This window comes from Tiliqua scincoides, chromosome 5 (genome assembly GCF_035046505.1).
Source record: "Tiliqua scincoides isolate rTilSci1 chromosome 5, rTilSci1.hap2, whole genome shotgun sequence".
NCBI classification, from domain to species: Eukaryota; Metazoa; Chordata; class Lepidosauria; order Squamata; family Scincidae; genus Tiliqua; species Tiliqua scincoides.
This window is the reverse complement of record NC_089825.1, coordinates 138,495,134-138,509,715: the sequence shown is the minus strand read 5'-3', so window position 1 is coordinate 138,509,715 and position 14,582 is coordinate 138,495,134. Positions and strand designations below refer to the sequence as shown.

General features: G+C 42.3%; 1 pseudogene; it reads left to right on the top strand.

The window, feature by feature from the left end:
• Positions 1-6,955: 6,955 nt before the first annotated feature.
• LOC136653849 (olfactory receptor 4N5-like) lies at positions 6,956-7,972 on the top strand (annotated as a pseudogene).
• Positions 7,973-14,582: the final 6,610 nt, after the last annotated feature.

Below are 14,582 nucleotides of genomic sequence, written 5' to 3'. Positions count from 1 at the left end.
AAGGGCAAGGAAGCTTCCTTCCGTAAATGGAAGTCTTGCCCTAATGAAGAGAATAAAAAGGAACATAAACTGTGGCAAAAGAAATGTAAGAAGGTGATAGGGGAGGCCAAGCGAGACTATGAGGAACGCATGGCCAGCAACATTAAGGGGAATAATAAAAGCTTCTTCAAATATGTTAGAAGCAGGAAACCCGCCAGAGAAGCGGTTGGCCCTCTGGATGGTGAGGGAGGGAAAGGGGAGATAAAAGGAGACTTAGAGATGGCAGAGAAATTAAATGAGTTCTTTGCATCTGTCTTCACGGCAGAAGACCTCGGGCAGATACCGCTGCCCGAACAGCCCCTCCTAACCGAGGAGTTAAGTCAGATAGAGGTTAAAAGAGGAGATGTTTCAGACCTCATTGATAAATTAAAGATCAATAAGTCACCGGGCCCTGATGGCATCCACCCAAGGGTTATTAAGGAATTGAAGAATGAAGTTGCAGATCTCTTGACTAAGGTATGCAACTTGTCCCTCAAAACGGCCACGGTACCAGAAGATTGGAGGATAGCAAATGTCACGCCTATTTTTAAAAAGGGAAAGAGGGGGGACCCGGGAAACTATAGGCCGGTCAGCCTAACATCCTTACCAGGTAAGATGGTGGAATGCCTCATCAAAGATAGGATCTCAAAACACATAGATGAACAGGCCTTGCTGAGGGAGAGTCAGCATGTCTTCTGTAAGGGTAAGTCTTGCCTCACAAACCTTATAGAATTCTTTGAAAAGGTCAACAGGCATGTGGATGTGGTAGAACCCGTGGACATTATATATCTGGACTTTCAGAAGGCGTTTGACACGGTCCCTCACCAAAGGCTACTGAAAAAACTCCACAGTCAGGGAATTAGAGGACAGGTCCTCTCGTGGATTGAGAACTGGTTGGAGGCCAGGAAGCAGAGAGTGGGTGTCAATGGGCAATTTTCACAATGGAGAGAGGTGAAAAGTGGTGTGCCCCAAGGATCTGTCCTGGGACCGGTGCTTTTCAACCTCTTCATAAATGACCTGGAGACAGGGTTGAGCAGTGAAGTGGCTAAGTTTGCAGACGACACCAAAATTTTCCGAGTGGTAAAGACCAGAAGTGATTGTGAGGAGCTCCAGAAGGATCTCTCCAGACTGGCAGAATGGGCAGCAAAATAGCAGATGCGCTTCAATGTCAGTAAGTGTAAAGTCATGCACATTGGGGCAAAAAATCAAAACTTTAGATATAGGCTGATGGGTTCTGAGCTGTCTGTGACAGATCAGGAGAGAGATCTTGGGGTGGTGGTGGACAGGTCGATGAAAGTGTCGACCCAATGTGCGGCGGCAGTGAAGAAGGCCAATTCTATGCTTGGGATCATTAGGAAGGGTATTGAGAACAAAACAGTTAGTATTATAATGCCGTTGTACAAATCGATGGTAAGGCCACACCTGGAGTATTGTGTCCAGTTCTGGTCGCCGCATCTCAAAAAAGACATAGTGGAAATGGAAAAGGTGCAAAAGAGAGCGACTAAGATGATTACGGGGCTGGGGCACCTTCCTTATGAGGAAAGGCTACGGCGTTTGGGCCTCTTCAGCCTAGAAAAGAGACGCTTGAGGGGGGACATGATTGAGACATACAAAATTATGCAGGGGATGGACAGAGTGGATAGGGAGATGCTCTTTACACTCTCACATAATACCAGAACCAGGGGACATCCACTAAAATTGAGTGTTGGGCGGGTTAGGACAGACAAAAGAAAATATTTCTTTACTCAGCGTGTGGTCGGTCTGTGGAACTCCTTGCCACAGGATGTGGTGCTGGCGTCTAGCCTAGACGCCTTTAAAAGGGGATTGGACGAGTTTCTGGAGGAAAAATCCATTATGGGGTACAAGCCATGATGTGTATGCGCAACCTCCTGATTTTAGGAATGGGTTAAGTCAGAATGCCAGATGTAGGGGAGGGCACCAGGATGAGGTCTCTTGTTATCTGGTGTGCTCCCTGGGGCATTTGGTGGGCCGCTGTGAGATACAAGTAGCTGGACTAGATGGGCCTATGGCCTGATCCAGTGGGGCTGTTCTTATGTTCTTATGTTCTTATGGAAGAGTCTAATGGGTTTGATGTTCTGCCAAATGGTCAATGCCAGGTCAGTCCTGGATAAAATAATGTTACAGCACACTCTACTGGTTCTTGAAAACTTTGTAATTCAATATGTTTAATTGTTTAATTTTACCTTTTATGGAAACTGTAACCTGAAACAAGTCTATCAAGTGTCTCTAAAGTTATCTATAGCCTATTAAGCGTCAGCCCCATCTATGATGTCAAACTTCAGCCAATGAGAAGTCTACATTTTCCTAGAATTGTATAAAAAGTGTCCCACTCCTTTGAAGAGTGCTTTTTCTGCATTTGAGCTGAGTCTCCCAGAGGCCACAGACGTGTCTTGTTGAAACAATAAAGAACCTTCATAGCCTTCCACCTCTCAGTGTCTTGCTTATTTGGTCTCAGCGGCACTGGACAGACCCACCCCTGTCTACCAACAGGTGCTGCCTTTCTGGGCAGGGTACAACAGCCCCAATCCTGCCTTGGACGCAGCGCAGGCCTGCTGCCCTGCCTACTTCAGGGCAGGTTAGGATCACGCTGCACAGTTCTATAACTTGTATAGCAGCATTTCTCAAACTGCGGGACTGCACTCTTAGCCGCTTGATCATATATCAGAGTCAAGTCTAACTGTAGCAGGCACCTGGAGTGACACCATTCCTTAACACCAGTTGCTGGAGACCCATTGTGGGGAGGAGACCCACTGCAGGGTGGGAGGCTTACAGAGGGTGATTTAAATAATTATGAAACAGAGCCAGCTGTAGAGAGATTGGGCAATGGGGCCCAATGGGACCCTATGCCTGGACAGGACCCGCGCTGGGGGACAAATGGATCTCCTGCAGCCACAGCCAGCAACTCATTCTTCATTCTCTGCATGCCAAGGTGTCACAAGGTTGGTGTGGCTAGCAGGGCGTCCACCATTGGAGGACCCTCACACCCACCCTTGTGTCCTATTGGCCTGAAATCCCCCCCCCCCTGGAAGCAATTATTGGTGACACGCTGATGTTATCATGTCGCCCTGCCTACTTCTGGGAAGGCGCACTTCATGCCAGGTCCCATCAGTCAGGGCCTGCCACTCATCACTGTGAGCAGAGGGGTTGTGCAATGGGGAGCCTGCAAACAATATTTGAAATTGTGCCCAACAGCTCCAAAAGCCAGCCCTGCTAGGGAAAGAAACACAAAATTGGATTCTCTCACACATGCTGCTCAATAGTATCTTTGAAACAGAACAGGGAAAGCTATAGTTTTTGCTATACTTTTTAATAAGACCCCAGGGGACAGATGGAAGAAGCTCAGCATGCATCTCCCCACCAGCTTCTGGCTCTCCTAAGGCTAGAAGCAAGATAGCTATGAGGATCAAGAGCCCTTGTGCTGCCGAAGGGCTGCCATCTCTTTGGAGGGAGCAAGAGGTAAGGGGTTGCTTCATTTTCTCTCTCTCCTTCTTTTTAATTTTATTTCTTCTCCTTGTTCCTCTTCCTTTCTTGTGAGCCACAACTAGGGCTTCCAACTCAGAAGTGATGTCTGGATATATTTATTTTTCCAACATGGTGTACTGTAGAGTTGAAAATTCCTGGAGGCCCTGTTAAAAGCTCCAGGATTACCTGGAGAGTGATGCTGATTCCTGAGGACTTTAGGTTAATCCAGGAGAGTCAAAAAAAAAAAAAAAAAAAAAAAAGAATGAAGGGGATGTGCATTCTATTCCTACCCCTCAAGATAGATCTTTCTTTCTTTCTTTCTTTCTTTCTTTCTTTCTTTCTTTCTTTCTTTCTTTCTTTCTTTCTTTCTTTCTTTCTTTCTTTCAGCAAATATTTATATTTGCTGTTTTTAACAGTGCAAATGATGACTTGACAATTATGTACATTATTATGAGTGAAAAATTCAAAGAAAAAAATGTATTTTTTTCCCCTTGGGAAGAGCAAATTTTACAAGTAATATAGATTTTTTTTTTAATTGCTAGTTTTTCACGAACAACATATGTGAGTTTGTATGTATCTGTTCTGTGATTCTTTGGTCACAGAGTATAAGCAAGGAATTTAGTGTCAGATGCATTTCTCTTTTTGAAATGCACATTTCATGCAGGTTCCTGTGTGCAGGTGTTATGGCAAGTATTACTGTATTTCAGAGAGAGCTGGTCAGCTGGCAGTCATAACATAGTTCTGGGTAGATGGGCAACACTGTGAAGTGGGGGTGGGGTGGAAGCATAGCACCCAAAGGTGAGTAAGACCAAGTTAGAGTTGAAACCTCAACTTGGGAGTTGTTGTCTTTAAAAAAATCTCTCTCAAGAGCAATGATTTCTGAAGTTTTTGGCTTACCAAGAAAAGTGCTTCCTAAGATCATGTCATATGAAGGTACAGTTGTCTCTTGTAAGATGATTACAAAATTAGACCACAACTCAAAGAAATCTTCCCTATGGCTCTCTCTTGTCTCTCTTTGTGTTTTGGGTCATAAGTGAGCCAAGACCTTTTATTACAGGGGATGGCAAAAGTCTCCCAAAGTTGTCAGCTAATCTGAACATCTGAGGGCCATTTCACACATGGCAAAGATGTGAATCTGAGTGTTGATTCAAGTGGAAACTGCAGCTAATCCAACACTCTGGCAGGGGCATTGCTGTAATTCTTATGCATAGCCCACCAGATGTTGGTGGCTGGATTTAGACTGTTGAATATCAGGTCCTATCCAAGAATCTGGGATATGCACAGATATTTCCATAAAATGGGTGCTGCTCCAACTAGGACTGGTTTCTGTAGCCTTTGTGAGTGTTTTCATTTACATTTACATGGGAGAAATGAGTGCCGCTCATCAAATGTTGCAAAATATTGAGGCATTGTCGAGGCATAAATTCCTCTGTATTTGTTTGCCTGATCAATGATTGGTGGCTACCCTGAATGTTTTAATTTTGTTTTCTTGATGGATTGTTTATGCCAATAAAGGTGGAATGAATGAATGAACAATACAGGTCAATTTAAACTCATGTATTGGCAACCTTCAGTCTCGAAAGACTATGGCATCGCGCTCTGAAAGGTGGTTCTGGCACAGCGTCTAGTGTGGCTGAAAAGGCCAATCCGGGAGTGACAATCCCTTCCACACCGGGAGCAAGTGCAGTCTGTCCCTGGTCTGTCTCCCTGGCTATGGGCCTTCCTTCTTTGCCTCTTAGCCTCAGACTGTTGGCAAAGTGTCTCTTCAAACTGGGAAAGGCCATGCTGCACAGCCTGCCTCCAAGCGGGCCGCTCAGAGGCCAGGGTTTCCCACTTGTTGAGGTCCATCCCTAAGGCCTTCAGATCCCTCTTGCAGATGTCCTTGTATCGCAGCTGTGGTCTACCTGTAGGGCGCTTTCCTTGCATGAGTTCTCCATAGAGGAGATCCTTTGGGATCCGGCCATCATCCATTCTCACGACATGACCAAGCCAACGCAGGCGTCTCTGTTTCAGCAGTGAATACATCAGCTTCTTGTTGGACCAGACTCTCTTTGTGAGTCTGGAAAACGTGGTAGCTGCTTTACCGATGCGCCTGTTTAGCTCGGCATCGAGAGAATGAGTGTAGGAGTTTTCTGTTTTCTGTTGCATGGTGCAGAGTTGTCGATCCGCTTGTCGGTTTTCACCCTAAACCCCACGCACCCCATGAGGTTAACGGACCGTGGCGAGGCAACACCTTACTGGCTGGGGACTGCCCAGCTTAAGGCGGGCGGTAGCTGCCCAATGAGATGCAATGATCTCTCCCACCGTCGGAAGCAGCCCCTGGCGTCATGCTCTACGCCAATCGAGCAAAGACTTATAACCGGTAAACTGCTGCTTCCCGTGTTGTGCCGACGCCGTATGGCGAAGTTGGAGTGTCCTCTCCAGTGCGCGAAGCCTGGGTAAAGAAGGTATGGAGGATAGGCTGTTACCCATGCAGCAAATCCCCCCTCTCCACGTCGCTGGAATGGTCCAATGGAAAGGCAGAAGCCAATACGGTTGGTTCCAGCGGCGTCGCAGGAGTTGCCAGAACGTGACTGTGTTCAGCCATGAACTGCCTAAGGGACTCCGGCTCCTGATTTTGCCTCGAGGTTGACTCCTGAAGCCTTTTCCAGAACTGGATGTAGCCACAAGGCAGTGGAGGTTTGGGATCAGAGTTTCCTTCTCTTAGATGAGCTGCCTTCCTAGGCTGACGAGTCCCATCTACCCGGTCAATTTAAACTAAAAAGGACCATATTGCTATTAATAAAACTGAAAGATATATATTGTATGGTGAAGCAATGATGAGTTGACATAAAAAAGACACGGTGCCAGGGTGTCAAGTTTGAGTGTCAGGGGCAAAAAGCTGCTTCTCTGAGTCAGCCCCTCAACCTTTTATTTTATTCTTTGGCACAAGGCTTGGATTACTCTCAGTCACAGATAAGACGCTCTTTCTCAAGCAAAAACACATTCCTAACGAATAAGCTCTAACTTCTGAACACTAACCCTTATCTCTAGACCTATAACTCATCCCTGTTTCCCTTGCACTGGGCCTCTTGCTTTCAGCTTCTCATGAGCAAAGCCCATTCCAAGGTTTGCCTCGGACGGGGGTGGGCGTGCCCACCAAATGTTGCCATGTCTTGCAAAAAGCTCCAGAGCCCAGTGCCTCTACATTACTATACTGCTGTTACACTACAGTATGGCATGCTTGTTTTCAGATTCAGGTGAAATTGAATCCTGGTTTACATGAAAACCACCTAGTCCAGATGTATTCTTATCCTGCAGCTTAGCTGGATCACCCAGCTGTGGTTCTGTGGACCACCCTGCCATCAGATTGCGCACTGATCACAAGGTCTATTAAGAGTACTGAAAAAAATAAATACTTTTTCCCTTTTCACATCCTCACAACTGTTTCACTGCAGGTCTATGCTCTATAAGGATGGAACATGGGAATCATACAGTGGTGACAGAGTTCATTCTCCAGGGACTGTCACAGAGATGGGAACTTCATGTGTTCTTTGCTGCCCTTCTCTTACTCTTCTACATCATCATCCTTCCTGGAAATATCCTCATCATTGTGACTATTTGGAATGACCCTCGTTTGGGATCCCCCATGTTTTTCTTCTTGGCCAGCCTGGCTTTGCTGGACATTTGCTACAGCTGCGTCACCCCTCCGAAAATGATGGCCAATCTCTTCTCTGGCCTTAAAACCATCTCCTACAAGGCCTGCATAGCTCAGATTTTTTTCATCCATTTTCTGGGTGGGGCTGAGATTTGCCTCCTTATTGCCATGGCTGTGGATCGATATGTGGCCATCTGCCACCCACTGCGTTATGCTACTTTTGTGACCAGAGTGGTTTGCCAGTCCTTAGTGCTAGGTTCATGGGCTGCAGGCTTCTTGCACTCCATGATCCAGGTTATTCTCATAATCCCACTCCCTTTCTGCGGCCCCAATGAACTAGACAACTTCTTCTGTGATGTTACTCAGCTCATCAAGCTTGCTTGCACCAACACTTATGCATTAGAGTTTGCCATGTTTGTCAATAGTGGTCTGGTCACCACCACTTGCTTCATCCTCCTCCTCATCTCGTACGGAGTCCTGCTGGTCAAAGTGAGAAAGGGCTCCATTGAAGGAAAGAGCAAGGCTTCCTCCACTTGTGTCACTCATATCATCATCGTCTTCATCATGTTCAGTCCTGCTATCTATATCTACTGTCATCCTTTCCAGGACTTTCCCTTTGACAAGGTGGTGGCCTTCTTCCACACTGTGGTCTTCCCCTTGATGAACCCCATGATCTACACCCTGAGGAACAAGGAGATCAAAGCTGCTATGTGGAGACGGATGAAGAAGTGAAATTGGGGTTTCCATGTCAAAGAAAACCAGGATACACTGATGCAATGTTTGACGCGATTAATTTTTGGAGGGTTAAGTGGAGGATTGAAACATAGCCCTTAAGCAGTTGTTACATATTAATTCAAACAGATCCCATCCCAGTTCTCCAAACGGTTCTGTGCTATGTTAGACTAACTATGTATTTACTCAGTAACTGTAATTACTTGCCAAAGGTACCAAATTTCAGCATTGGGAAAGACTTGAAGCTCATGTACATTCCTTATGCTGATAGAGAGATTTCTGGGACTTGGTCTCTGGGTCAAATTGCTAAGCAGACATAGACTTCTTTATAAACATATAGAAAATTTTATTTACATGCTATTTACAGATTAAGAATAGATTTGGAGGGATACAGGTTCTAAGTTACCCCATGGTGGATTTTTGATTTCTCCCTGAACCACACCCAAAACTCCAGTACTTGTACTCTATGGACAACAAGTGACCCATGTGATATACATGTTATTTCCCTCTCCTTATTTAGCATACTGGTGCATGGTTCCAGCCCTAACTGGGAGCCATGTATGGAAGTTCTGGCCTGCATCTTTGATTTCACAACACCCTGGAGTGTTCCTTTTGGGAAAGCTATGACACACATGTTTTTCTCTGCAGGTCATCTTGACATTTTCTACCTTGTTTTTAACAGAAAACACGAGTCATGTTTTTTTCTAATGTTCTTCCTCTGAGAGAAGTTAGGTTAACCTCTAAAATCTCTAACAATCCTTCGTTTTTTTCTTGACCAAAATAAACATCTCGGTGTTTATCTTGGTCACACTTTTATACTACTGATTTAGGGACATACGTGTTTGGTTGAACTCCTTTGCTAGGCCTTTGTATGCAGCTGTATGTATATTTAACTAAAACAATGAGTTTTAACTACACTTTTCTAAGCACACTTTAACTTTTTGGTATTGAAGCCTTACTAACTCTAGTGTCTTGCATTGCTTTGGAAAGGCACATTCTTGATACTTGGGAGACTAACTATGAAAGAGAACTTGTCATGATGACAGAAACTATAGCAAGAAAGAGAGTTGCTATATTAATGGTGTAGCTTAAAGAATACAACGCAACTTTTAGGAAGTCTCTTGTAACATGCAAAGCTGCTATTGATAGCAGTAACTGAGATATATGTTTAAACACATGTTTCCTTGCATAAAGTGCAATATCCTCAGTGAATCAATATGTAATTTTAATATTTGAGTTCGTAGTACTTCTACATTTGTTAGACTATGCAGATTTTGCTCATGCAACGAGCATCCGTGTCACCTGATGCTATGCATCCATGGCTGCTTACTTCAAAGGCCTTGTTATCTAAGCCAACCTAAGTCTCTTTAGCTATAAGTTGTCTTTAGATCAGTGCCCTAGTTAGAAGCTAGCTCATTTTATGGCCGACACAATGCTCAAATGCACACTATATAACTCTTTAAAAGAGTAATATTCTGTAAAAGAAGTACTTTAGACTTTGCAAATCCATTCTTTTAACTTTAATAATACTAAGGACAGACCACTTTATTTGTGAATAGTGTACCTAACTAAAGCTATATGAAAATGCATTCTTATGTAGAGATACTTTGTGTTTACTAACCTTAGAAAAAACTTTATAGGACTTTATGAAAAGAAACTCATACTTTTGTATAGCTTAACGTTTTAAAACTTAGGTTATACTAGTTATGACTTACTACGGCTAGACCTTAATTACTTTACTCACACTTAACTAATAAGGAATGTTCTGCATAACACCTTTTTTTTGGGAAATAGGGAAACACGTCTAAGAGCCTTTTTTTTACTTATATTTACCCACGCTTGCAGTGTCTTTGGATTTTACCACCTCTTTCAACTAGGTGTGATAGGTGTGCAATAGGTTAACTATGTTTATGTCTTCTTTGCTTATTTTTCTCTCATTGCTTTTTTTTGAGCGATTAGAATTAAACAATAACAATTTGGTTACACTTTAGGCATTCTACATACAGCTTAACTCTTACACATTCATCTATCAATAAGAAAACAACACCATTGTAAAACATAATACAAATTAACATAATGAACAATCATGAAATATGAAATGTGAAAAATATTGGAACAGTAAAAAAACATTTTAAAACATCACATCACAACAGACTACAAACACAGTTGTAATCATTAAAGAAAGAGTCTATTAAGAAATCATTTGGAAAAGCCTATGTTTTGAAATAGTCCGTTAGAAAAGTTCAAAGTGATGCTCCATAGGACATCTGTCTTAGTAATCCTTTCCTTCAAACAAAGTCACAAAGTCACAAAGTTTATGTCATTTTTACTGTTTGCAGGTAGTAGTTTATTTTAAATTGATAGCTCTCAAGCTTCATGATTATTTCTTCAAACATAAGCACTTGGTTTACCTGAAAAAGAATCAGCTCTAACAAGATATCAAAAACTGAAACATTTTACTCTTTTCCATATGGCTGGCTTTGCAGGCTTTAGTTTAAACTTTGAAATAAAAGGAACCCGTTTTTTTTTCTTTTCTCTGAGCGATCTTGGCTAGCTTCTTAGAAACTTTTGGCTTATTTCCTGGAACTTCAACACAGAACTTAGATCATAAAAACCTTTGGTTTACATACAAGCCTCTGTTATTGCGAGCATACAAATGAACTTATAAGAAATAGAACATACAGATCAAAACAAACTCACCCAAACTTATTCCTTTTGTACTTTGTGAATGCATAGTGCTGCTTGTTTGACTTTGGCACGTTGAGGTTATTATTTTTCCATTATTTTAAAAATTATTCACTTAAATCACCTTGCTCCTGCATTTGCAAATTTCTTTAACTTTCCTGTACATACTTGATAAGCAGGTTACTATACATGGTAGAAAATAAAAGAAAATACAAACGAAAACACACATATGCCAAATAGCAAAACACAGCAAAATTAATTACTTCATTTAATACTTAATAAACTCTATACTTAATCAACTCTATACTGCCAGCAGAAGCGTCCTTCTGATGGCAGCATCATGAACAACATAACAGCACAGTGGCACACTAATAGAATAGGCCACCCTGGTACTAGAAGAGAACTGGAAGGGGTTACAATTTGGACTTTAAGATGACAATAAAGTAGCATAGCAAGGAAATTTTTTCTTCAAGAGATTATTACTTTTCCAATTATTATTTCAATTCACAGTTTGAATGTGCTTCAAAAAATTTCCTGTAGTTAGCTTACACAGACACTGTTAACACATATTTATACTGTTGTGTACTTTCAACACAAAGGTAACTTTTGACAGAAATTGCAAAAGGGATTTAAAACTTTAGGAATAGACCTTAACACAGGAAACCCTGGCCTCCAAGCGGCTTGCTTGGAGACAGGCTACACAGCATGGCCTCTTTTAGTTTGAAGAGACACTTTGCCAACAGACTGAGGCAAAGAGACAAAGAAGGAAGACCTATAGTCAGGGAGACAGACCAAGGACAGACTACACTTGCTCCTAGTATGAAAGGGACAGCCACTCCTGAATTGGCTTCTTGGTCACACTAGACACTGTTCTAGAACCACTCTTCAGAATGAGATATCATAGTCTTTCAAGACTGAAGGTTGCTATAGTAGTAACTAAACATACACACTATTTGAGCCTTGCATTTTTGCAACATTAGCTTTACACATTCAAATGCACACAAATTAATTCACCTTTTCTCAAAATCAGCACCTGAGCAACTGGCAAGACTAGATGTGGGGCTGATTTGACAAGGATACACACAACAGAGACACAGCCTAGAAGTTAAGGGATAAAAATTTCAAGGGATAAGAAAGGAAATAGGACTGTCTTTGGGGACTGGGTACAGAACTCAGGTTCGGAGTGCAGCTAAAAAAGAAGCTGCCATGGAATTAGACACACTCTCTGAAAGGATCGATTCAGGGTTCCTGGAGCACAAAGGCGTTCCAGAGGTCTCCTCGCTGCCACTTCCTCCTTATGCTAAGAAAGGGCTTTGGAGCTACAAGGGTCTTTGGACAGCTGGGCATGTGCGATGATGGTCCCAGTTAAAATTTACTGGTGGGACTCCTCCCCCTCCTTTTGGTGGGGGTCACTTTTGGAACTATCCTGCTTTCTGCAGGGATCCTGTTGGGATTTTGATTCTTACGTCATTCTAAGTTTCTGCACACTTAGGCATACTACTGCACAGCCGACTTGCACAACATTGCATTAGTTGCACTGCTGGTGGCTGGCTTCACCTTGCTTTACAGCAAAAGCCAACTACAAGAACTTGCTAGCAATCCACTACCACAGCTCTGGCTGCTGCTGCACTCATAACAGTGACGCTGTAGAAAAATTTGGGTCTGAGGACTGGGGTATGAGGGGACAGTTCTGGCACAGAAATAACAAGGCAGAGGTTGGGACTGAGAAACATCAGCTGAGCTAGCCAAGCCAACCAACTTTAGGGGACTAGCATTTTTCTCCCATCAAAATGTAGATACTTTTCTGCAGAGAGGTGTGCAATTGCACATCGGGCTCTTTCAGAATACAGACTCACTGGCATGCACTGCAGCTCTAAATCCTATCAAAGGTACAAAGATATATCTAGCATAGGAAGAAAGGAAACCAGCACCATTACCCACCTAGCAACATAGCTAAATAACACTGACACTTCTCACTCAAGACTCTGTCCTCAAAGGCTTCAGACACCTCTATCATCTGCTGCTCTTACTACTTCTTGCAACTCAGATACTCAACAAGTAAAAATCCCTTTACTATGTTGGTTCATTGTCTATTGGGAACAAAAGTTCAGACTCTTGCTTTGCCGTTCAGCAAGCTACCACAATCCTCTTTGTGGACTAGTAACTTGAGGTGCAGCCTTTAAAACAATCATTTTAAGCATTATTTTACTTTCAAGTAAAATCCTTTTAATTTTTTTTTTTTTACACATGACTGCGCAGAAAGGAAAAATTCTTACTTGAACTGAGCAGATCACAGTTAAAAATAGCTGCAACAGGGAGCTTACGCAATCAGGCTGGGAAATTGCCAAACAACTGGTGAACTCCCAGACAGACAATTTTAGCAATTTCAGCTTAACTTTTGCTAAGAGCACAAGCAGGAAAACTTTTTCTTTCAACATTTAAACTGAAAAAACCCAGGACTTTCTAAAGTCAAAAAAAAACATGTATAACTAGGGAAACTTAGATTTCCCTCACCTGGCCAGGCTGAAACTGGAGTGACTTCACTCCACTGTAAAAAAAATCACTGCCGTTAGCTGACTTCACTAGTCAACTAGAAGCACTAATTGCAACTAGAGGAATTAGAGAAGTTTACATACCTTATTTAGACAATAGGAGATAAGACACATGTGATAGACAACATGAAACACAGAAACATGAAATAAACAGGCAGCATAAAGTTAGAATCATACTGAGTTCATTACTTAAGTTCACAGTCACTTTGGAAGTGACGCTTACTAACGTTTGCATAACAATTAGCAATTCCTGTGAGGGAAGAACTTTGACAAGGAGCACTTCATAATACTATAGCATGTATTATTTTTATTTTATCACTCTCATTCTCACACTTCACACATGTCCATGGACTAATCCAAACACATTACTCACTCTATACACATCTGCACTTATAAATAGCATATTTCACATTACACATGCTTATAATTTACAGCTCTAATGTACATGCAAAAGAATTAAACATTTCATACTTACTTCAGACTTCCCTCCATTCCGAGGTTTCCAACACTGAAAGCACTTACAATACAATCTTACCTCTCTTCTCTTCATGCCACGACAGCCTTACTACTTCAGGTACTAACTTCTGTTAGATCTCATTGTTGAATCAACAATGGCACAGTGTCCTTTTAATTTTTTTCTTAACTTTCCTCGTATTCGCTCCTCCTAAATTCTTACTTTGCCCTATATTCTTTTTAAACTAGCACATAAAAGCACACAGCTCTGTTAAATCACTCTGGCTTAAACAACACAGCCTTAGACAGGAAGCAGATTCACTGACTATTTTTTTAGGAGAACTGCCAAGTTGCTACGCTGCTAAAGCAAATTTTTAACTATAGAAACTGCTTGAGTCACTCTAATATTTACAAATTTAAACTCTTTCTCTGTCTCTAAAAGGACAGTGAGCACTAATTAAAGATTGCTTACTAACTTTCCCACAGGTATGTCTACTACACACAAGGGTCCAGACAATGTTTTTTTTTTTTTTTTTTAAACCTGTTTCACCGCAGTTCTGGCCACCCAGAACTGGAACCTGTCTTACCCAGACAGTCACCGGGGATATACACACTTGTCCCCAAGGGCCCTTATTTACCCAACAAGGTTTACTTAAGATACCAAGGACAAGGTACCCAGGACAAGGACACCTGCTCCTATTGTACTCTTTCTTCCTTGTGGTAGGTACCTTGTACATTACTGTACTTCTGTACCCTGTACTTACTTTGAGGTCCACACCCTCATGCAGCAACTCCACTGCAGCAACTCCACTGCAGCTCCACTGCAACAACTGCACTGCAGCTCCACTGGTCGACCAGACAGACAGACACTTAGACAACACTTTCACATACTTGCCTGCTTGCATCACTCACACCAGTAGACATCATGTGCAATCAGGGGAGAAATCATCATGTACAGGGAGAACCTGTATCCCATGTCTTTTCCAATTTAAGTTGCTTGTTTTTTTCCTAACTGCTTAGCA